Here is a 24,530-nt window from a genome sequence, read left to right as displayed (position 1 = left end):
CTTGGCCAGGTTTTCTCTGATCTCTGCTTCATTGATATCTACTGAAAAAGAGCTTCTTACTTCCAAAAGAAGCTTCTCTCTTTAAGACACGGTCTCTTTGCATGTGTTACTTTATGTAGCTATAAGAAAGCTTTCAATGGAAATTCATACACTTTTTAACATGAAAATTTGGCTAACTTTTTTTAGTAAAAGAGGTGCAAAAAAAAAGATTTAATGATTTTCCTCCTGACTGTCCTAAAAAGCAAATGTAATATGCAGAGGGAAAACCTGCTTGCATAGAGCAGACATATTTCTGGGCATCTCCGTAGTTAGCAGAGGGAGGATGTTCAATTAGTCTCTTTACCACAAGCTCCCCAGTTAGTCTCCCTCTGGAAAATAGGTGAGAAATTCTTATATTCCTCTCAATATGTTAATCAGACAACTGGTATCACAGTTCTCTAACTGTGTAATACCAGTCCCCCTTGGCAGATATATTTTATTTGGATAATGATGTGAAATTTAAGATCTACGTTTCAATTGTAGAGAGCCATAGGCAGTTGTCAATTTTAGTGACAGACATGAACCTGGAGCTAAATTCCTGTGCACAAGCAAAAATTCCAACAGGCGTAGCGCAATTCTGGTCCCTTAATAGAAATACATTTTCTCCCATTGAGGGGCAGTATTTTTAAACTGTGCATTGCTTCTCCTGGTGCTGGCAAATCATAAATGCTCTCAAATGCTTCCTTTTACTTGGACAGTTTGGTGACCTCAGCTATCAAGCAGACTGCTGCAAAATCTAATGGTTATCTGCTTTTTCTGCCTGAAGTGTCCATTACTTTGGTACCAAAGCATTATCGTATGAATCTCCTGCTTTTCTTTCCCATTGTGGAATATAATTCTGCCTCATCATGCTCTTTTGAAACTCTGGTCTTCCTGGGCAGATATTACAATTTTTAATGCACACTACACTCTGTCTCTCTTATTCACTTCAGAATGTCTAACTCTAAGTTAGGTTCTCTGTCCGGTGCAAAGAAGGTTTTTCTTTAGCTCTAGTTAAAATCTTGAAGAGTTGTTCTTTTTTTTTTTTTTTTTACTAGCAATAGCCTAACAGAAAACATCCTTTTTCTGTAAATATCAAACTGGAGGTATAGCATTTTAAGTTTCTTTCTATTATCATTATCGTTGTTGTTATTATTATTATTTTGCATAATGTTTAGAGGGGAGATTTCCAGTTAGTGAGAGTGAAATTTTCTTTAAAACTTGCGGATGCATCAAAAGCCTGAGGAAAAGATGAGCTGCATTCTATTAGTTTTACTTTTTTTTCCCCAAAGTAGATCTAACACTGCTGAAAGCTGTCCCCAGAGCTGTCAATCAAAAGAGGAACAATATGAATAGCAGGAGTAGTAGCACAAAATTCCTCCATATTACATCACAATAGACAAGGCACAAGGTTAGGACTCAGGAGTAGAGCTCTTTTAAATCTGATTTTTCAGGTTTGTCATCTAAGAGGAAAAAAAAAGATAAAGACTTGTATCAAGTCAATTTAAAGTTAATTTTTAAAATTTTTTTCCCAAATATTGAATTAAAAAAAAAAGTCTGCATTTCTTTTTAAACATTTTTCAATAAAACTTGAGTGTCTATTAAAAAATTAGAGATGATCTGGATGTTTTTCAGTTTCTTACACCATGCTGTGGTTCTAGGTCCACATCTCTTCTCTCATGAAGTCAGAACAGAGATGAAAACAAAATCTCAGCTTTAACAAGGTGCCCTAGTGAATACACCATGGAGATGCTTGGACTACAGCTTTCACCAAAACTATTTTGTTTCCTAAAAAGTACTTAAGTACTCCTGAGTGCTGGGACTGGAGTTATCTTTCAGGTACATCCCTCAAATACTGAGCTATAGAGTTATTTGCACACTCTGCTTGGCCAAGGCAGTATCTCCCATGAAGCTGAACTGCTCCAGCTGTGACATCAGAGGGAAGGCTGCTTCAAATGGCCCAAAATTAGAGTTTAAGGTGGGAAGGGACCTCTGGACATCATCTAGGACAACTCCCCTGCTACATCCTTTTCAAGGATGGAGGCTCTACAACCTCTCTGGGTAACCTGTTCCAGTGCTCAGTCCTCCTGACAGTAAAAAGGGGTTTTCTAATGTTTAAGCAGAATTTTCTGTATTTCACTTTGAGTCCATTGCCTCATGTCCTTTCACTGGATATCTCTGACATGAGTCTGGCACTGTCTGATTTATTCCCCCATATTGCATAGCTATACACACAGATAAGATCCCCCAGGGCCACCTCTTCTCAAGGTTGAAATGAACTAATTTAAGTGCCTCTGTAGTCCTCACTGAGAAAAAACTCCCTAGAACAAGAATTTCTACAAGAGGGTGAGTGCTAACATCTGGGCAAATTTCTTAGCTCCCACATAGACTCGAAGATCTACTAGCTAGGGACAGATTTAGGCATGTGCTCTCTGCAAAAAACCACTCCTAGCAGGTAGTTTGGAAGAAGTCACACTCTTTTGGAGGTTAAGAGAATTTAATCATGTGATCAGAGCTAGATGGCAACCATTGGCTCAGGGTCTAGCAGCATTTAGTTTGCTAGTATATCTGTAGCCAGTGACCTCATGGGTCCTAGGTGAGTGTCATCTGTCACCAGAGCAGGCATTTGCATCTGACCTAACTCTCTGAATTGCCTTCAGAGATGTAGGACAGAAAAGGGACCTTCTAGGATGCAGTTCGTCTCATCCTGAGGCACGTTTCTAAAGCAGGTCAGATGGGTCAAGCCCTGGAAATGTCTGCTTCTCTCTGTGACTGTAAAGTGATTAAAGCAGACACAGTTGTCTATGCTGTAGGCATCTGAAGTCAAAGGGAAACAAGCACAGCCCAGGTAAGTACGGTTGCCTCCGTTTTCACTGTTTAAAGTCCTTAGGCACCAGCTATTGAGACATGCCCAGAACAAAAACAGCCTTTGTCACAATGGGTGAAACACTCAGTGCCCATGCCACAGTCAAATGCCAGCCCTGAGCACATCTCCCTGACTGGGTACCATGCTCAAAGCAGACTTCTGCACTGGGTCAGGGATGAGCACGTAGAGGACTTGCATTCATAATCTCTTTTGCTCCTACAAAACCTCAAATCTTCTTTCTCTTCCCGTATAGCAACTGCCTCAGCGGCGCCTGCAGCGCCAAGCACCTCATCTGGTGCGGGAGCACTTCAAAACCTTTGCAGACCTGTGTATTTGCCAAAATATTTAAATACTGAAGATACAGAGTTGATCTTCTTTGGGACCATATAGGGTTTTACAAGTCTAGCTGCCATAATCTACATTTCACAATGAAGGTTTCTCATTATGGGTGCAATCCTGCCATGTTAACGTCTGCAGATGTTTTGACATAGCCATGAAAGCTGCAGTGGGACACGTTACAATAACTCATATTTCTGGCACAGAAGCACTTGTCCTCTGAGCTGCTTCCGCACAAAGAGCCCAGCACTTCAGAAGAATACAACGTGTGCTAGAAAGGTTTCCATTTTCCCAAAGAATCAAGAAACCTGTGGGCTTTAATCATATTTATGATTCTTTTAAACTAGATTAGTTGTTCCTGTTGTTAACAAGACCATGGTGCTTTTTGTCACGTTGGAAGTGTGATGTGCTTTAGCATACCCGGATTTGAGAACAGAAGCTGACAGGTTTTTGTTCACAATTGTTTTGATAGTAGATTTTTCCTTTTTTTTTTAATTCTTTCTTCTTCAGATTCCATCTCTATTGATCTTTAATGGCTTCCAGATGGGATCACGTTTGGCCATTTTATAGGCTGAGCTCTGAAAGACTAAGAAAATACGGTGCACAAAAGCAGCCCATTAGCTAATAAAAAATAAAAAGGCACTGCAAATATACTAATAAAGTTTGTAATGTCGTAATATATTAAGGAGATGACAACTGCGCAGGAAATAGGCCTGGCCTGGCTGCATGGAATAACGAGGGAGTTTTAACAGCTTATGGTAGAGGTAACAGCTGTCGAGTAAGAGCAAAACATTGCTTACATTTTACATTTTAGCTGAAACAATACATTAACCGGCCTTCCTGCTAAGACCTCAACTGTCAGCTAATCCAGTAAATTCCTCTGTGGGAGAAAGCATCTTCTCACCCTTCTGGTTTATACAAGGTTGGGGATGCCAGCAGCAGAAATTAGTTGTTGAACATCACGATGTTGTGCAGATTGTGCAATACAGTTTATCTAAGCCACAGACTGTTGGAGAGGAGCCATTTTAAAATACCCTCTAATGCCTAACAGACTGATGAGAGTATCTTGCTCCTTCTTCCCATGTGTGACACACCTTGTGTAGCTATCAACACCAGTGTGAATGGAGTGTAAAACATTACTAAACACGACCATTTGTTTGCAGAAAGCAGAGATTTTACATGACTACGCTAGCATGCGTGCACATATGCACACATATTTTGCCCTTGTGCATAATATGTATCATTAAGTGATGCTTTTTACTGATTAAAACCATTTGTACTAGTACCATATATGCACCAAGTACAAGGCTTCTTCAGCTCTTATTTCTGATTCTACCAATATTGTTACAGAAATTGCTGTTAACCCTTCATGCAAGGTGCTGTTTGTATGCGTATTACATAGGCAGTCACCATTTTGGAAAACTTACCATCTACATGCATAAGTTACCAAGGACATATACATGTTTTATAAAAGGGGCAAACAGAAGATGTGTTTCAATGTAAAGTCATCTGAGAACAGCCATTCCTTCATAAAACCTGCATGTGAAGAATACAGTATCTCTGAAAAAGTGTCTTTCAGTCTGAAAAGAGCATAGGTGCATCAAGATGTCTGAATGTGCATGGAACGGAAGGATGCCAGTTCCAGAGCTCTTGGTGTCCACTTTGATGTGGTGGTGTGGGATGTATATCATGGAACAGTTTGGGGTGAGTCTCTGCAGGTCCAAGTACATGGAAGGATTAGGGTGCATTATAGATTGTGATGGAAGGTGATAAAACTAAAAGAGAAAGAAACCTCTCGCAGTCCAGGATAGGCAGGTACTCAAGAAGAGCTTCCCTCAGTCTAAACCCCAAGGTTGGTATTGCCCACAGTCTCACAGACTGTGGCAGAACTGGGGGCAAAACTCACATTTTACTCTTCCAATTCTTTACTCATAAATCTCAAATTTCTTTCCTTTAGCTGTATTAAATTCCTGAGATATAGATTTAGACTACCTGCCATTGAGGTCTTCTGTGTCTTTACAGTGTCAGCACTGGAGACCGATATTAGGAAATATTAAAGGTTTCTTGGCTGTATTCTGTTTTATTCCTTGAAAATAATAAGCATTTGGTTTCCCAGTCACTTCTGGGCTCATAATTGCAGTCCTAATATGAATGCAAACAACAGCACTGGGTTTCTAAGTCTGTAAAGAAAATGACAATAAGATTAAGAACATGGGCTTGATTATAAAGGCGCCATTAAACTTTGGCGTTATCCCCTTAGTACACTCCACCCTTTCCCTTCAGAAACAAATGGTGTCGCCGTTTGTTTTCGGCTGCAGAAATCTTCATTAAAGTTGAGGAATTAAATATAGCACTTTAGCTAATTAATTATGGTTTGATCATTTTGACACCTCCAAATGACTCAGCCACATACCTGGAAGCTTTGTCAACTCAATTGCATCTTTATTTTTGTTGCCTTTAACCAACAATGAAGACTAATGCCACTCTTTCTAGTTTTCAATCACCTCTACAGAAGTGCTCCCCTGGCAATGTGCAGGGACAGACCTAATTAATCCCTCATCTGCCCTGCACTGTGTCTATACATCACACTGGCAGTTGGAACTGCTGCTTGTTTTAAGGCTATTGCTGGAATGAAATGCTCATCTGTTTTTCAATAATTTTACCACAGGTGGTGATTTGTAATTAGAAAGGGCAGAATCTAAATTTTGATTTTTTTTCATTATCATTATTATTATTATTTAGGAGAAGTGAGGGGAGAGTGGGAAAAGATGTGAGGAAGATTAGTTATAATAATAATAATAATAATAATAATAATAATAATAATAATAGCTACTGCACAGCAGAGAGAGAGCATTAACTTCTGGCACCATGAATGATAGTAGATTTGGGGCTCATTGAGAGGAAGAACAAAGACTTGCACTGATGTGGCTGCACACAGGTTAAAGATCAAAGACTTAAAGAAGTTAACAGATTTTTGCTGAACACAGAGGAGCTTTGACAGCTCAGAATCTTCACAGAGCACTAAGAAGGTCCCGGTATGAACAGTCCCTTTTCCACCTCTTTTCCACTACCTGCCTTATCTGTTACTGCTCTCTTAATCAAAACATCTCCTGGCTGGCTAGGTGTGAGTGCACAGGTTCCTACTCTCTGACACCAAGTTTTGGAAGTGTGATTTACCTAATGGCTGGACATGTGCCAAAATTGCTGGATAGATTTATCATAACATATAATGTCATTGGGAAGAGACCATGACTACAAAAAAGTCAGAGGTTTCACAGTAGGCTGGGCATTTTTGGTTGATATCCATGTGGTTCTGTTTGATATTCATTACCACTAAACACTTAAGGCCTAATCAACTTCATCTTGACAGACTATCACCTTAATATATTTTGGATCAGGTTCTCTGATGCTTTGACAGGTACACAAAGCAGTATCAGCGTTGTCACTTGGTTGTGACAAACAATCATCAGCGCTAAATGGTGGGGCACCATGGTCTTACATAGCTTTCCATACTAATTTTTCTAATGGTTTCAAGCACTACAGAAAAGGTATGCTATGGTAAATTCTATAAGTATGCTATGAATTGATTTAAAACCGAAGTGCCTAGGACATTAGCCTACACTCATAAAATTCTGTTGTAATTTCACAGAGATTTCAAATATGGACTTATGCAAGCTGCTTAGAGTGTGATTTTGAGAGGTATTGGTATGTTTGTAGATATGTGTTAGCACCTCATAGTGTTTTCAAGAGAACATAGGTTCTAATGCTGTTTGATTTAAGCTCATAGGTACTAGAAAATCTTACTGAGAAAATATTTCTATCTTTAGTAGCCTCATGAGCTCAGTACACTACCTCATGTTCCTCTGACTTTCTTGTTGACTCCTAGTTTCCTTTGATATAGGTAAAAGATGAATGTTTAGATCCTACCATTTTCTGACTTGACCCATGGTGTCCTGTAATGAGGACTTCCCTCCTATTTCAGGGTGAGGCTGTTCAGCTTTTCATAAGGCAATGAAATATGAATTAATCTAAGGAGTATAAGTCCATAGCTCTTACATTAGCACAGTCCTGTGAGAGATCTGGCTTGCAGGCCTTCCTTTTTTAACAGTTTTGTATGAACTGGAACAGCTTCAAAAGCAGAGGCCCATCTCGCACTACCTCGTTGTTCCAGGAACAGTGAAGTCTTCAAGGAAATAGAAAATCTGGGTGCAGTTCCAAGCTCCAAAACAGGCAGAGGAGAGACCTCTGTCTGCTTGTTATGAGTGATGTACCACCCCTCTGAGAGGTTTTACCCTCTCGGGGGGATAAAGGGCTGACTAAAACCCAGTTTAGAGTTTCCTATTCTTTTTTTACTGGTAAGTGAAGGAGAGGAGTAGGCTCATTTGTTGCTGCTTCTGCCAGTAAGGATGGGATGTGCGAGAGAAATTCATAAGTTTTCATCTAAGCAGACACTTCCTCCATCTCAGCAGCAATCAACAAGGTGTGTGCCTTAAGCAAAGTATTCATCTGGTTTTTTTTCCATGCCAGTAGCCTTGGCGCCTTCCTATTTTTCTCATGCCTGGACATGGCCTTGGCTGGCCTGTTGTGGCTACCTGGTGCTAGGAAGGGCTTCCCATCAGGTCTTCCAGGTGAGATGGGTTTCTTACCTGTATTCACAATCACTTTTTTAATGTTCTCAGGTCAAGCCCATCTGTTCTCCTTCATCTTATGACTTGTGACCTCTCGTAGTTCTCTGCCTAAAACCCACCAGGGCTCATGTCCCTAGGACCCGAAGGACACAACTGCACTGTGCTACATGACATACCTCAGCGACTCCTAAATTTTAAATCAGCTTAAAATTCTTGGGTTTGGATGTTTTGTTTGTTTGTTTTAATTTTGGCCTACTGAAAGAGAAATAGCTTGAATTGGAAAAAAAGTCCAGGAGGCAGGGCATTGTACCTACTCCTCTTCCCAGCCCCCAAGCCTAACGCATGAACTGAGCACCCAGACAAGTCATAGGCTGCAGGAATTACCGGACAGACCCCATGCATTTTTCTGGCTCAGCTATTCCAGAATATTACTTTTCTCTTTCACTTTTCCTCTCTCTCAGGGCATCTTGCCCATTTCCTGATGCCCTGAAATCTCTTTCTATGTGGCCAGGCATTTTGTTTTAATTTTTTTTAATGAATTCAGCTCAGCACCCACACATCCCCTTAACCATGGATTTGTACGCTCAAGAGAAGACACGGAGAGATGTTGATGTTTTTGGCTAGTATTCATGCCCTCAGTACCCATTTTTTTTTTTTTTTATGAATATACATGTTTTCTTGGCTGCTTGTACTGAGGCCCATCTGTTAGAATGGCACGGTTCCTGCTCGCAAGTGGAATCAGACCCTCGCTGGAGGGGGTAGGTTTCAGGCAATGACAGGTTTTTAAGCAGAGCAGCAGGAGCCCTACAGAAAGGCGCTCCCCTGTGTCAGCACTGGCACCACCTGCCTCCCTCCCCATCAACACACCGGTTGACACCATTGCACTGAAGACCAGCAAGGTCAAGCAGGTTAAGGGGGGAAGGCACAGGGTTCAGGGGCTACCAGGAAAACTGCTGCTGTTGCAATGGTGCCCTCAAAAGAGCATGGGATGCTTTCAAAAAACACATGTATCTAATAACTGAAAAGGAAACTTTTCACTCATGTGAGACAGAGCAAGAGACACCAATTCCTAGAGAGTTTAAGGCATTAGCTTAGCTATGAGGAACTAATTTCTCTGCTTTTGAACAGAGAGCTGAGTCAAATTGCTTAAGGTTGCATTGGAGTAAGCTATGTTTTCAGGCGTCTCACAGTAAGTAGCCCATGAGTCATCCTTAGTCACTGTAGACAGAGAGACCAACAACTCTGCTGAGCTAGGTCATGCAGGAGAAGTCTGGAGTGGAATGACGGCTCCAGAGTATTTGGTTTTCAGTTAAAACCAAACTTTTTTTTTCCCATTTCTTTGTAAAACTCTTTCCTCTCCAAAATGAGCTCCAAAAGATACATATTCTAACATATGTTATATTCTAACAGAAGTTCTACCGATGACCCCAAGCTGTGCGGTGCTGTTGACACGCTGGAGGGAAGGGATGTGCCATCCAGAGGGACCTGGACAGGCTGCAGAGGTGGGCCTGTGTGAACGTCGTGAAGTTCAACAAGGCTAAGTGCAAGGTCCTGCACATGGGTCAGGACAGTCCCAAGCATGAATACAGGCTGGGTGATGAGTGGATTGAGAGCAGCCCTGCGGAGAAGGACTTGGGGGTATTAGTGGATGGAAAACTGACTATGAGCCAGCAATGTGTGCTCACAGCCCAGAAAGCCAACCATGTCCTGGGCTGCATCAAGAGAAGTGTGACCAGCAGGTCAAGGGAGGTGATTTTCCCCCTCTACTCCACTCCCGTGAGACCCCATCTGCAGTGCTGTGTCCAACTCTGGGGCCCCAACATAAGAAGGACATAGACTTACTTGTTGGAGTGAGTCCAGAAGAGGGCCACAAAGATGATCGGGGGCTGGAGCACCTCCCCTATGAGGACAGGCTGAGAGAGTTGGGGGTGTTCAGCTGGAGAAGAGAAGGCTCTGGGGAGACCTTATATCGGCCTCCCAGTACTTCAAGGGGGCTACAGGAAAGATGGGGAGAGACTTGTTATCAGGGGCTGTAGAGATAGGATGAAGGGTAATGGTTTTAAACTGACAGAGGGTAGATTTAGATTTGATGTAAGGAAGAAATTCTTCCCTGTGAGGGTCGTGAGACACTGGAATATGTTGCCCAGTGAGGTTGTGGCTGCCCCCTCCCTGGAAGGGTTCAAGGCCAGGTTGGATGGGGCTCTGACTAACCTGGTCTAGTGGAAGGTGTCCCTGCCTGTGGCAGGGGGGTTGGTACTAGATGACCTTTGAGGACCTGTCCAACCCAAACCATTCTTTGATTCCATGATTCTATTATAGTCTAACATTTGGTACATGAGTGTAAGTTCAGATCAACTTTGGAAAATGTGTGTGGGTCTGAAAACATCAATAAACAGCAACCTAAAATTTAGTCCATCTTCTTAGACTGCTTCATGGGAACAGAGCACAAGAGAGGACCCAGGACACTTGGCTACTGGAGGACATTCTTAACATTGATTTTGTTATGATCTTTAGGTTTCCTCAGAAAACTTCAATACCTTTCTTTATCTGTTATCTAAAACTTTCAATTTTTGTCTGATTTTTCACTTTTTTTTCCCCATATTTTTTTCAGTTATCACTCACGCTGAAAATGGGGAAAACATAGAAGGTGAAAGGAAAATTGATAAACCAGAAGTACTCACAGGATGATCCTTTCTTCATAATCCTGGAAAACAAGTATAGAGTGAGAAAAAAAAAAGAAAGAAAAAAAAAAGTGGAAACCCCCTGATATAAAATGAATCATACTCCTACTGGATCAAAACAACAGAAAAAGTCAAAGATGGGACAGAAGGAAATTGTCTCTTTTAAAAAAACATACACGGACAAAAAAGCCTTTGGAAACCTTTGCCTGATTCCTCTAACTGGATAACAGGTATGTCTTGTGATCTCTGTACAGGTGGGATTTCCTTTGACACCCGCATGGACCTTTACCAGGGAAAGGTGTAGAACTGGGCCACAGTCAGCTCTCAAAAGTCAATTATTTCCTATGAGACAACATGGCTCATATATTGGCTAGGGCAACAGCTCAAATATTTTCTCACTGATATTAAAGATATTGCTTTGCATTCTGTCCCCAATATTTATGAGTTTGAATTTTCAGACTCTTCAGTCATAAATACAAAACTTTACATTATGTGAGAAACAATTTGGAGCTATTTAGAGACTCATCCAGGCTTCCCTTTTGGGGGATATTACTAATAGTGTTTCAGGAGAGCAATTAAGGATCTGTCTAGGTGGCTGGAGTTAGTACCATCTTCTGAGCAGCAGGAATGACATTATAAATGCCAGGGAAAAAACAGAAGAGTAAAGACCTAAACCCATGAGTTCCTCAATTTAAGGTTTTTTTCAGGCTTTTAGAGTAATTTCTGGGTGTATTAATGAGAGAAGGAAGACCTCAGAAAGTAGTGAGTACAGAGCAATAATTCTACTGTTACACCAAAGATATATCTGTGGTCTTTATTCAGATAGCTTGGGGCTTTGTCTTTATTTTTAATTTTCATTTAATTTCAAGTAAAAAAAACCAAAACAAAAACCCAAAGATGACCTATAACCTCATAAGGTGGTGACCATGTTAAAAATAAAACCTATTGTTAATCAGCTGCCTTGGTGGCCAGCACACAAATAATTCAGGAAATCAGGAGACTAAATCACTCTCTGATCTCCAGAGAACTGATGGTGCGATCCATCCCCATGGTGGCTCAAGGAAGCTTGTTTTTCAGCTGCTCAAGTCCTATTTATTTAAGCACCATTAGTGAATTTAATGTCTGTCATTCTGACTCCTTTTGCTCATGAACCATGAATGTGAACATGGTCTTAAGGGGAAAGGAATAAAAAATCCTAAATTTCTAGGTGGTTCTTCTGCTCTGTCCCAACGTCACCTCCTATTAGAAAACAGGATCCTGATTTGCTTTTTGACTTGAAGCTCAGCAACTTCCCAGATGACTAAGTAGCAGACTTCTTTCCAGTTTAGCCTGGATATAAGGAATAACTACACCTATTCCAAAAAAACACTAAAGCCTCTTCTTACTGTAGCTTTTTGCTTCTCTAACCTTAAGGTTGATAAATATTAATCAAATATTTTGAGTTCAATGTATGCTTAATTGTTCTCATCCTTAGAGTGGGAGACGTCTGCTTAAGCATTTTGTTCAGCTGGGTCCTTGGGAAGCAGAGAAGCCTATTTTCTTCCCTCAGTGGAGCAAGAGCGTGGTTCCTCCATTAATTCAGGACATTGGTGGGACAATGAAGGCATTGCATGTTGGCAACTCACATTTCCTCTAGCCTCTGGATAAAGGATTTGAGTTTTGTGCATGTTGCCAATCCTTTAACAATCTTACACACCCTATAATCACCCTAAAAATTTGGAATAAAAGGGGAAAAAAAGGACTGAAAAGGAAAAGAAAAATCCTGCGGGCTGCCTTAGCCAAATATCTTGGACTTGAGAGCTATTTGATCATTAGTTAAAGTATGGATAATCGGTGTAATGCTAAATAAAGAAATTATACACTGAAATGGAAAATTCACTTGGTAAAAGCCCAAAGAATTATTTCTTTTCTGGAAGCTAACATTCCCAGTGAAAGGCAAATGCTATTTCCTCCTCATTGTGCATTGCTTCTTGAGGTGCTTAACTGGTATGTGTGTCTGTGTTTTTATAATACTTCAGTGCTAGGATTCCCCTATGAAGTGTGGCTTCACAGTCTGCCAAGCAATGTCAAGATGTACTGAAAAGCTATGTCTTCATTGTCCAGAGTTAACAGAGGTTAAACTCAAGCTTTTAACATTATCTTATCTCCCACATGTAATTGACTTTGCCTGACTTTTTTGTCTGTTTTAAACAAGGACACTAGAATAAAATTTAAGGTATGCTTTCATTCAGGTTAGTATTGATAATCTTTGCACTGAGGATGCTGTAGTAGACTGAAGAGTGTTTGCAAAAGAAAGAGAACAATTCCCTAGAAGGCACTGGAAAAAGATATGTTAACTGCAGAATTACAAACACATGCATACATAGAAAAGAAAAGTCTTTGCAATTGGGGTAGGAGGATGCAATGACAAGTTTTGGCTGCTTCTATGCAGGAAGGGCATGGGGGTGTTCAGATTTCACACCACCTCTGCCAGTTATCTCTGCAATGAAGTTATATGGAAAGGAAAAATCTTTGCCCCAAATAATTCACAATGCAGAAATGAACAAGAACAATGAACAAAATGAATACACAGAGGAGGTGCAGAGCAGATGGGAGGAGATAGATAAGCGAATGTGTTCGGGGAAATGTGAGGAGAAATGAAGGAGACGTGGAAGAAGACTTTACTGGGAACACTGGAGAGGCACTCTTGGAGGATGGTGCAACATGAAAGAGGAGGTGCAACTCTGAGGGGACTGTGGCCCATGGGTGACCCATGCCAGGGCAGGAACAGATATCTGCCCATGGCAGATATTAAAAAGAAATAACTCCAAGGCATAAAACATTTAAATCCTTTCATATTTAAATATGCTTGACTGGATCAAGGTCCTGTGATACAGGTATGTATGGAATGAGGACAGTGTGAGAGACGACTTGTAATTCTCCTTAGAGTTGCACTCCCAAGTGCATTTGCTTTCAATAAGAGCACAGTGATGGTCATGCAGAATTATTAACCTTGACTCTAGAAATACAACAGTCACACAGTGTGTGTCTCCCATAGCCAGTTATTCTGGGTGCAGCTCTTGATATCAAGGCCATGCTGTTACTGATTCTAGAAACAGACTGCTCTGGTATCTTCTCATATTCATCTGAATATTCTACCATATGTGATGTGACCATATTTCTAGTGATTTGTTTGACCTTAATGAAAGAGCTTATTACAGCACCAGCAATGAAAGTTCACTTCAAATTTTCAGAAAAGTATCCTCAGCACAAAGTTAGTTTTCTCTGCTTCATATAGCCTATTGTGCCTCGATAACCTTTTTTATCCTTGATGTAAGAAAGACATCAACCTGTTGGAGTGGGTTCAGAAGAGGCCATGAAGATGATCAGGGGGCTGGAACACCTCCCCTGTGAGGACCAGCTGAGAGCCTGGAGAAGAGAAGGCTCTGGAGAGATCTTATAGTGGTCTTCTAGTGCTTAGAGGGGGCTACCGGAAAGAAGGGGAGGGACTGTTTATCAGGGAGTGTAGGGATAGGACAAGGGGTAACAGTTTTAAACTGAAAGACAGCAGGTTTAGATTCAATGTAAGGAAGAAATTCTTTAGTATGAGGGTGGTGAGTCAGTGGCACAGGTTGCCCAGAGAAGTTGTGGCTGCCCCTTCCCTGGGAGTGTTCAAGGCCAGCTTGGACAGGGCTTTGGGCAACCTGGTCTAGTGGAAGGTGTCCCTGCCTGTGGCAGGGGGGTTGGAACTGGATGATCTTTAAGGTCCCTTCCAACCCAAACCATTCTATGATTCTATGATTCTATGATCTGGCTATCAAATGTTTCCCACATTTAATAGGCTACTAGATCATAAAGCACAACCCTTTACTACAAAGCACTGTTGTCTATAAACTTCTTCTAGAGACAACCCATATCTTTCTCACTGATTAACTGCAACTCTAAATCTTCAACCTGTCTCCATCTCCTTTTGCCCAAATTTAGAACACCTCAATTTGTCCTGTCAGAGAACACAAGAATTCTGCTTTATTCCAGGAAAACCCATCTTAGAGCTTCAAATTCATTAGTGGAATTTAAACACGCTTCCTTCATTAAAGTTGAGCAGATGTTAGATATTAATGCTAGGCATATAGAGAAAATAGTCCAAAATGTGTTTGGGTTTTTGTGTCCCTTATCTCACCTGAGAACACAGACAGCAAATACTGTAATTCTGTGCAAATTCATGGTGTGTGTGATTTTTTACCACGTACTCACCTTGGATGTCTGTGGTACAGAAGGACTGATAGGCCACTTCAATTTTAATGATGTACTTTGTAGATACAGTCCAAGTATCTGTAAAATTCTGAAGACAGAAGCAAAAGAATGAGGTTGAAGTTTTCTGAAAAATTGCATACCCACATATTCCTGGTTGCCTTCATATATGAAATTGTAATACTACAGTCATATTGTCCTCATGATCTCATGTGACTCTTTTATACTGAGCCATTAGTCACTTGTATGATGGGAATAAAGCTGTAGACTCCAACTTTGTTTCTAGGGATTCAGTTTTCTGAAGATACCTGCTAGTATATTGAACACAAAGGGCAGGAACTCTTCCATCCCATAAACTAGGATCATAGCATGCAAAAGCAATGTCCAACATCAGGGTTTATTGGGTCCTCTATGATCACATTGAAGTTAGCCATTTAGCAGTGAAAAGCTGAAATATACATTTATTTGTGGTAAAATAAACAACATATAATTTCACAAAGGGGCAGTAATTAATAACTATGTGCTAGTCACAGTGCACAACATACCAAGAGACAAATTCTTTGCTTTAATAAAATGGCTCTGCATAGACAAAGATGGAAAGGCCAAGTGGGTAATGGAAAGTCAAACAGCAGAACGTAAGAGCACACAAGTCCTGGATTTCAGGCCTCTTCCATCTCCTGTAATCTGTGTAGCTTCCGCTCGTCCAAGAACTTACAAAGACCTGTTGAGGGATAAAATAAAAAAATGGAGGTAGAATAAAGTCAGAGACTTTCCAAGGGTGAGATCTGTGGGAGTAACTGAAAGCCAGTGGCATCCTTTATGCAGTTAAATATGAGTGGACAGAGGACCAGAGGACATACCCATTCAGTGCCCAGAGAGAGCAATCCTGAGTTGTCAGGAGTGGACAGAGCAGATGACCTCAGAGGCTTTTGCCATCTCTAATTTTAATGATTCATTGAGCTGCATGGCTTAGAAATACAGGGACATGTATTTAAATGATTCATGAGCTTTGCACACCCAAGGAATGCTTTAGCTGTCATGACATCCTGTAATAGGCTTGGCGCAGACCAAGGCAGGAAAAACAAGCCATCATCTTGGCCTGACTTTGCCAGAAAAATCTCTGGTTTCTCCCTGTTGATGAAAGTTGTAATTTCTGTTGTAGTTCTCAGTGTGTGTCGCTGGCAGAGAGGAGGCAGAGGAAAAGGAAAGAAAAAAAAAATAAATAAAGAAAACCTCAAATCCTAAAAGTCATCATAACAAACTTACTGCTGAGTGAAGTTGCTGTTTGGCTGAGCGTGGTGACTGCTGTGCTGTGACAGATCCTGTCAGAGAGGCACTGCCCCAGCTTGCAGGTGTAAGCATGACCTATCAAACTGAATGGGAGCTGACAGAAGGGATTTCTGCAACGTGAAATGGAGAGCTGACATGAAAACAGTGACGTGTGAGGGACTGAATCACCGCAAGCACAACTGTCACAGATGATGTCCAGAGAAATGACAGGAGAATACTAACTTTACTTGATGTCAGTTTAGTTGTCCTTTGTGTTTGGAAGAGTAACTGCTAGGAAGGGGAAAATTTTAAAAGCACACAGGAAAAAAAAAACCAGCACCACATGCACATCCATTTCATCTCAACATCCAAAGCAGTTTTTATGTCTTCTTGAAATATTAGTATAGGCAATTGTATTTGTTGCGGGGTTTTTGGCACACTTTCTTCTGGCTAGAATAGTAGGTCGGCATAAACTATTTTAAGACTGAGATTTTATTTAGTCTACTGACAACACCAAAGAAGACCTGCTATGACCAATGCTATCAGCTAATTACTCCTACTTCTACAAGGATGAACAGCCAGTTACCTTTGCACAGCAAGGAGTGAATATTTTCAAGACATAATTGTCTGAGGATTAAAACTAAAAGTATGTACTAAGACATCTGAGATTTGTGTCACATCGTGTTACAGACTTTCTGTATTGGACAATCACTCCGTATCTGTTACTCCTCCTGACATGCTTTTGTGTAGTTCAGCAGTAGCAACCTCTTCCTTGCACTTTTCTAAGTGCAATCAAATCTCATCTAAAACAGGCACCTTCAGTCTGTGTTTTATGAAAATAGCCTAAGTGTAGAGTAGAAATGTTTTATCATGTTGAGATTGCAATAAATATATAAAATTCTTCACATTGTCATGAATTATTCAGCAGTAAGCATGACCAGGAGTGGTGATATTGAACAAATGCTGAAGACACCATAGTTCAAGAGAGAGCAAACTAATCATGATCTTACTACTGCCTCTGCCTGTGCCAGGTTGGATGAGAGGATTGACATGAAAGTTGTGAGATGTGAGGGGCATGACGGGCAGTCCTTGAGGCAGAAAATGGCTCCCACTTCTCCCATACTTCTGATTTTAACTAGAGCACCAAATATGTGTCTCTAAGCTCTAAAGCAAAATGGATTCTGAAATCTTTCCTTTCTCTGTGACCAGAGTGTCCTAAAGTAGATCCAATCCCATATTCTTCTTTCAGTTCAAGAACATCTATTTATTGTTGCTTTTCTGAGCAAGCAGAGAACCCCTAGGACAAATTACAGTTGATGAGTGAAAGTATAGACTGGTGAGAGCCCTAAATAGTAAATCACTTATTCTGTTGGCTTAGTTACAGTATCTGATTTGATGTGGTTTTAAAATCAAACAAATAAACAAACCCCAAAAAACTCAAAAAACTTGGGTTCTTATAATAAAAGAGCAAAGACTATCAGAATTATTATTTTCTAAAGAGGACAGAATTGGAATAGTAACCAGAAGCTGTTTTCCCTGACCTTGTGCACGTCCCTTTTTCTTCCTCCAGTTGCTCTCACTGTATATCAACTGCTTGAGGCAGAGATCCACTCTTCTTGTGAGTCAGATTCAAAGTCTACAGAAGTGTGTAGGGGTATTGCCACCAATAGCTCAAGGCTCTGGATCAGCCCATCAGCAATTGTGCAGTGCGTTCAGTTCAGTTCGGTTCAGTTGTGGCACAATTGCATCTGAAGACCCCAAATGTTTCCATGTATTAAATAATAGTTAACACCTTATCAGATTAATTCAGTTGACTATTAAATTAGACCATTATTATAGCTGATAAAACCTGGAATATTTGTTTCTAAACACTGTTTCTTCATTTTCATGTGTTTCATTTGAGGGGAAAAAAAGCCAAGATTTCAGAAATGTCTTAGAAGATGTAATTATTGAAACATTTCCTTTCAGAAAAATTAAAACCTTATTAAAACTTCAGATATACATAGCCTGAAAAGCCTTCTTTTGAGTGAATGACATAGAATCATAGAAGGGTTTGGGTTGGAAGGGACCTTAAAGATCATCTAGTTCCAACCCCCCTGCCCCGGGCAGGGACACCTTCCACCAGCCCAGGTTGCTCAAAGCCCCGTCCAACCTGGCCTTGAACCCTTCCAGGGATGGGATGTACACCACATCTCTGGGCAACCTGTGACAGTGTCTCACCACCCTCACCCTAAAGAATTTCTTCCCTGAAGTAAAACAAACAAAATTATGAACTTTGAAACTATTTCAAATTATTCTTGTTGTGCTGAATTTTGTTGAGTCATTGTGTATGAAGAGCATGTTAGAATTTAGTGAAACCACTGTTTTTCTGACAGGAAACTATTTTATCCAAAACAAATTTGGTCCTTTCTAACACAAATGAATTTTGATCACGGGACAAATTACATAATAAGTGGTACATGTGATCAAAGGTCTAACGAATTGCTCAGAAATGTTGAGATTATATGATAGATTTTCTTTCTTTAAGAATCATATGCATATATGGCACCAGCCATGGTATGATAAAAGACTTGAAAGAAACTAACTACATGTAAACATTTCTCATTCATTATCTTGGGTTTCTGCTACTGTGTGACAAATCATTAGTCGTAGTGTAAGGCAAGCTTTAAAAATGTAATTACTTAATCATGCAGTTAGTTCCCCATCAATCCTACCAGCACTTGTTCTTAACTAGCTTTAAAGAACAAAATTAGGAGTAATTTGTAAGCAAAAGTAATTGAGGAAAGGCTGATATTGCCAAGGTGTTGACAGCACAGCGCATGGTGTTTCTTTTAATTCCCCAGCAAAACAGTGGTCTGCAAACTTTGCTGAACAGCACTGCTGGCTGGCTACTGGTCAAGCCTGAAAACAAGTCTTGGTGTCCTAGCACTGAGGTCAGGAATGAGAATTTTCTTTGGTTTGTATCACACGTCTTCAAGGATGGCAGGAAGGAGATGTGGGGTCATTCAATGGGATGGAGACAGGATGGGTCAATGAGACCTGGATATTAGGCTTGCTATTAAACTTGTTTCATTTTTAGAGATGTTAGCATCAGGAACAGCACTGACCCAGAAAAGGGAAAGCATATGTTGAGAGCAAGAAGAATCAGAGCTTGCAGTCAATGATTTTTATACTTAAAACTCTAGAGGATCTAAATTAGGGTAAAGCAGAAATTGGTGGTGAATGGGGATTTTTTAATGTGATCTGTTTCATTGGAGACTGTAGATTCATCAAAGCTTAAACTGTCACAAGGAAAAGATTTTTTCTCACTTTTCTCACCTGTGAAAATTCTGAAAAATGTTTTTAAATTATTCCAGCATCTGGTCTTGCCATTTCCCAGGATGAAAAAGTCTAGTGTCCTAATCAAAATCAATTTGTGAAACACAGTGTGCATATGTTCGATCTATCTATCTATCATCTATCTATCTATCTATCTATCTATCTATCTATCTATCTATCTATCTATCTATCATCTTTCTACCTACCTACCTACCTACCTCCTACCTATCCATCCAACAGTTCCCAAATCGTCAAAATGAAAATGAATAATTTTCAAAATGTTAAAATAAAGTACTTAAAAACTAGAAATGAGATTAATTTTTACATGATTGTTCTTGAAACAACAGTGGAGCTGGCTGAAAATTAGTTTATCTGTTCGGAAAGCAAGTCAGTTTTAAAAAAGGAGAAAAAATAGAGAATTTTTTGAAAAAAAAACAAACAGGTTGACTTGTTCCCAGGATTTCTTCTTCTTGGGCTTATCAAGTTTCCATGAAGGATGCTGCACATGGAGTTAGACTGTTTAGGGAGCTTCCTCTACACCTGCCATGTATATTATTGAGGAGAAAAAGACCAAGAATAGCCAAGTCAGCTGGCAAGAAACCAAGGATTTTTCTAGTAGAAACTTGCCTGCTTTTTATCAACTGTTTCATGAAAACTCATGTCAAGATGTGTTTCTTTTGAAAACTGACTATTTCTTTTAGAGCAAATTGGTCTTAATTTAGGAGGGGAAGATGTTGGGACAGTTTTCACTCTTGCAGAAGCCAGCAAGGCATTATGAACTCTCAGGAAAAACGGAAATTTAAGAGTTTTTCTGATACTGTGAGCTATGTCCCAGGTGCTTGCATACATACAATGCAAGAGTGGTTTTCCAGAAAAGAGAGTCCTTCTGGTTGGGGTTGAGGGGTGGAGAGGATTGTTCAAAGGGAATGTGATCTGAAGAAGGAAGTGAAAGTGGCTTGTGAGGGTTAAAGTTCATTGCAGAAGATGTTTCTATAGAGGCTTAACTGATACTAATTAAGTGTGATTGCAACACATTTCAATAATTGTGCCTGTGGGTTTATTTAGGACATAATGTCCTAATAGCCCTATAGCACAGTCCTCCTGAAATCTGATACAATTACAGCATCCTTGTGTTAGCCATCTCTTGTCTTCACCAAGGGATAAGAGATTTAATAAGAACCATGCACTCATCCCTTATTAATCACTTCTAAATCACCTGAAACTCTTGCTATTGCAAATCCTGCCTTTATATCATGCACTTGTCTCAGCTCTGAGTTACAAATAGGGAGGGAACAGAAGGAAAGTTACTTCGAATGTATAAAAGTGATGCACGCTCACAGTTGTAACATGGTGTTTTGCATCATGGCAATTCAAAGGGATGGAGAAAATCACACCAAGCAACGAACCCATGTAATTTAGCTTCTCCTTTTCCTTAGAGACATTGTGCGGGTAGATCATGATTTTCATTTGTTGTTTTAGCCAACAGGTATTTTATCAACAGAAACAACAGAATTTGCCTCTAGGGTTTTGCACAAAAGATCAGGATGTGAATAGTGTTTTTCTTGTGATTAGCTGAATGAGGGAAGGCTTATACTACTTTTTTGCAGACAAAAGCAAAAATCTCTCAGTTCAGTCCTTGAGTTGGTGCACTGTTACTCAGCATTGATCTAGGAGCTGTATAGCCCTGTTACTGAAGCCCTGGATGAAAACTGAAAAAAATCCCATATGCTAAAAGTGTATTAAACCATGTGTCTGAATACTGCTGCAAAAGCCGTTGCTGGTGCCCTTTAGCACCCTGGGCTTCTGTAGGAATAGGAAGTGAAGAAACTGAATATTGGTCAGTTTTCCAACCTACTTAAAAAATCTCTTTGGGGGAAATAAGAGCGTGACAGATAAAAAAAAAAAGCTGTGATATAACTCTTTATTGTTTGGTCCATCTGACTCAGATTAGCATTGAAAATGGTGGAATTTATCTCCTTTTCATGTTAGACAGCTAAATATTGGATGCCTAAATCTAGTGTTTTCAGGTCTGACATTTCAGTACCAGCTGAGAGCTTTTTACATGTCTCACTGTGGAGACCTATCTTAGGAAGACACAAGTCACTGTCTCAAAGGATCTCATTTCATTGACTGTGAAAGCACCCTTGAGTGCCTAGCTGAGATTTAGACAAATAACATTTAGACACCTAAATGGGATGAGATGACACTTGAATGCTTTAACCCTGTCTCATGACAGAAAGTGAGAACCTAGGCTCCAGTGGAACAGGTCTCCTTCAATTTTGCAGTGACATATATTTGTATGATAATTGAACCATTTTTACAAATGTCTTTAGTGGTTCATTGTGTAACACTGTGGAATTTAAGGGAAGATGAGCCTACTTTACACATCCGGAACTTAGGAAAAAATTAAAGAGAACAAACCAGATTAGCCAGGCAGAAATCATTTGCTCCTCATGAGGAGCTCTCACCCTAGACTCTAGGCCTACTAACCTCTGTCTCTAAGGATGGGTCTTGTCTAAAAACTGTGTAATGTGATGGTATCCAGTATTTAATAAAAGGACTGAAAGTGCTACACAGTGCCACAGATTCACTTGCTGAACATGTCATGAGGCAAAATTTTATAGACATTGTAAAATCTTTTTACCACACACAGCTGTATTACCCAAAATTACTCAAATCTGCAGGGCATCTGAAACACACACTACAACAATAACAGGCTTTGCTGCTTAAAAAGTGATTATGACTAATGCACAAAAACAATTATCACCAAGCTTAATTGCAAAGAATTAAACAGAGTGCATGTATGTATATAAATATGCACACACACATATATATATGTAAATATACATGACATTCCATATCTAGCTTCTTACTAGAAAACAGGATCTAGCTAAAGTAAAGATGAGAGGAACATGGGTATTTCTGGGGGGAAAAAAAGAAGAAAAGAGAAGAAAAGAGAAGAAAAGAGAAGAAAAGAGAAGAAAAGAGAAGAAAAGAGAAGAAAAGAGAAGAAAAGAGAAGAAAAGAGAAGAAAAGAGAAGAAAAGAGAAGAAAAGAGAAGAAAAGAGAAGAAAAGAGAAGAAAAGAGAAGAAAAGAGAAGAAAAGAGAAGAAAAGAGAAGAAAAGAGAAGAAAAGAGAAGAAAAGAGAAGAAAAGAGAAGAAAAGAGAAGAAAAGAGAAGAAAAGAAAAGAAAAGAAAAGAAAAGAAAAGAAAAGAAAAGAAAAGAAAAGAAAAGAAAAGAAAAGAAAAGAAAAGAAAAGAAAAGAAAAGAAAAGAAAAGAAAAGAAAAGAAAAGAAAAGAAAAGAAAAGAAAAGAAAAGAAAAGAAAAGAAAAGAAAAGAAAAGAAAAGAAAAGAAAAGAAAAGAACAACCAAAAACCAGAAAGAGCTTGTTCAACTGAAGATATGGAAGCCAGCCAGAAAACACAGACAGTTCTCTTAGTGTTAAGGGTAAAGACCACTTTACTAAGAATGTTAATAATTGAGTTAGAGCTAAATGTCCATTGACAGCACACTCATTTTGGGAGTCACCTGCAATGGATCCTCAGGTGAAGACTACAAAACAGGGAAAAGCTTAAATTCTATTTATTTCCTGAATATAACTTCCCATCATCCAGGAACATAACTTTTAAAGATTTTACAAGCCAGAAGTTCAACCTGTGTATTTATTTTTCATAAGTCTGAATTAAGTTTTATCAGTTTTCCTAGATGCTTTTTGAAAGTATTTATGTTTTTGGTCTCAATGGCCATGTTGTAGTGAACTTCCATACCTGAATTCTCTGCCTTGAGTACTGATAGTCTTTTACATTATCAAGATCAACTGTCTGAATGATCCGGAGAAAGCCCGTACTTCTACTATGCTGGCTAAATTCAGGACAGCATGTAACATTTCATGCCTGCCTCCTACTCAGCCCTGCCAGATAAAGTCATCTTATAAATCAGCAGAGCAGGTACCAACTATTTTATTACAATCACTGTTTGGAGAGGTTATTTGTTATTTCTTGTGCAGCTTCCAGCTGTGGTGGTCCTTAAAGAAGGATAAAGTTCTGATTAAAGCAGAAATAATTAGGAAAAATGAGCTAAACCTTCAACTGTTGCTGGCTTCATTGACTTCAACAAAAGTAGGTCAACTGATGTCAATTGGGGGTCCCACCACTTGATTTAGCTGTTTCTTCTGCTTCAGGCTTTTGCTGTGACCTTCAGTAATTACACCATACAGCAGGCACACAAGTGGAGTGACTACATTGTTTAAAATAAGGTGGATAAAACACCAGAAAAATACGATGATTATTATTAGTACGAACTGCAGTAAGGCCCATAGGCTGGAAAAGACAGTATTTGTAGTGTGCAATCAAACACAGATAAGATGATGCCTGGGAACACTCTGTTGCGCTGGCAAGGCCCTGTCAAGCAATCCTTTCACCCCTGGCTGTAGATCACTGAGTTAATAACTGTGTCAAGGCTTCCTTGATTTTGCTGCTACAGATGAGTCGTTTGATGCTGCTTTAGACTCTGTGGCTGCTTTTGAACTAGTAAACCTGGAACAGCAGGTCAGTGCCACAATGTAGTTCCTACCATTAAATTGTTAGCATAGCCACTAGATTGTACCAGAAAACACATGAAAGATTTGGGCCACAGCACTGGAGCACTTCCCAACTAGTAGTCGGGATTTGAGGGTGATAGGGAATGTCTGTATGGACATACGCACTGCTGTACCAGGTAGTGTGAGTCCCAGATTTGTCCCTGGCTCAGCTTAAATATGTCTGTGAGGTTGAAGAAAGCCCAGTGTACTTCTATGGTATCTATTTACCCTTTACTCAGATATCTCTTGTTGAAAATTAAGATTCTTGAATTTATAATGAACACAAAAACTATGTACTGACATGAAGATCAGAAAAACATGGGCTTTCTGCTTGGCTGCTCTACAGGAGTGGATTTTGGGGGTTTTTTGGCCAGATTTCTTTCTCAAAAATATTTAGGAAGTCAAAGTGATGCTGCAATATTGATATTATATTTAGGATTAATTACACAATCTAAAATTTAGGCATATAGTATTAACTCAAGAGCTGCTACAGTGAAAAGATAGAGGCAGATATATTCAGAGGAAATTTTACCCCACATCTTTTAAATGTCTTTCTTCAGATGGGACTAATTGCCCTCTGGAGATGCACACATCCTCCTCTA

Source organism: Strix aluco, chromosome 3 (assembly GCF_031877795.1).
Source record: "Strix aluco isolate bStrAlu1 chromosome 3, bStrAlu1.hap1, whole genome shotgun sequence".
NCBI classification, from domain to species: domain Eukaryota; kingdom Metazoa; phylum Chordata; class Aves; order Strigiformes; family Strigidae; genus Strix; species Strix aluco.
The sequence above is the reverse complement of the archived record's forward strand: the minus strand, read 5'-3'. Positions refer to the sequence as shown.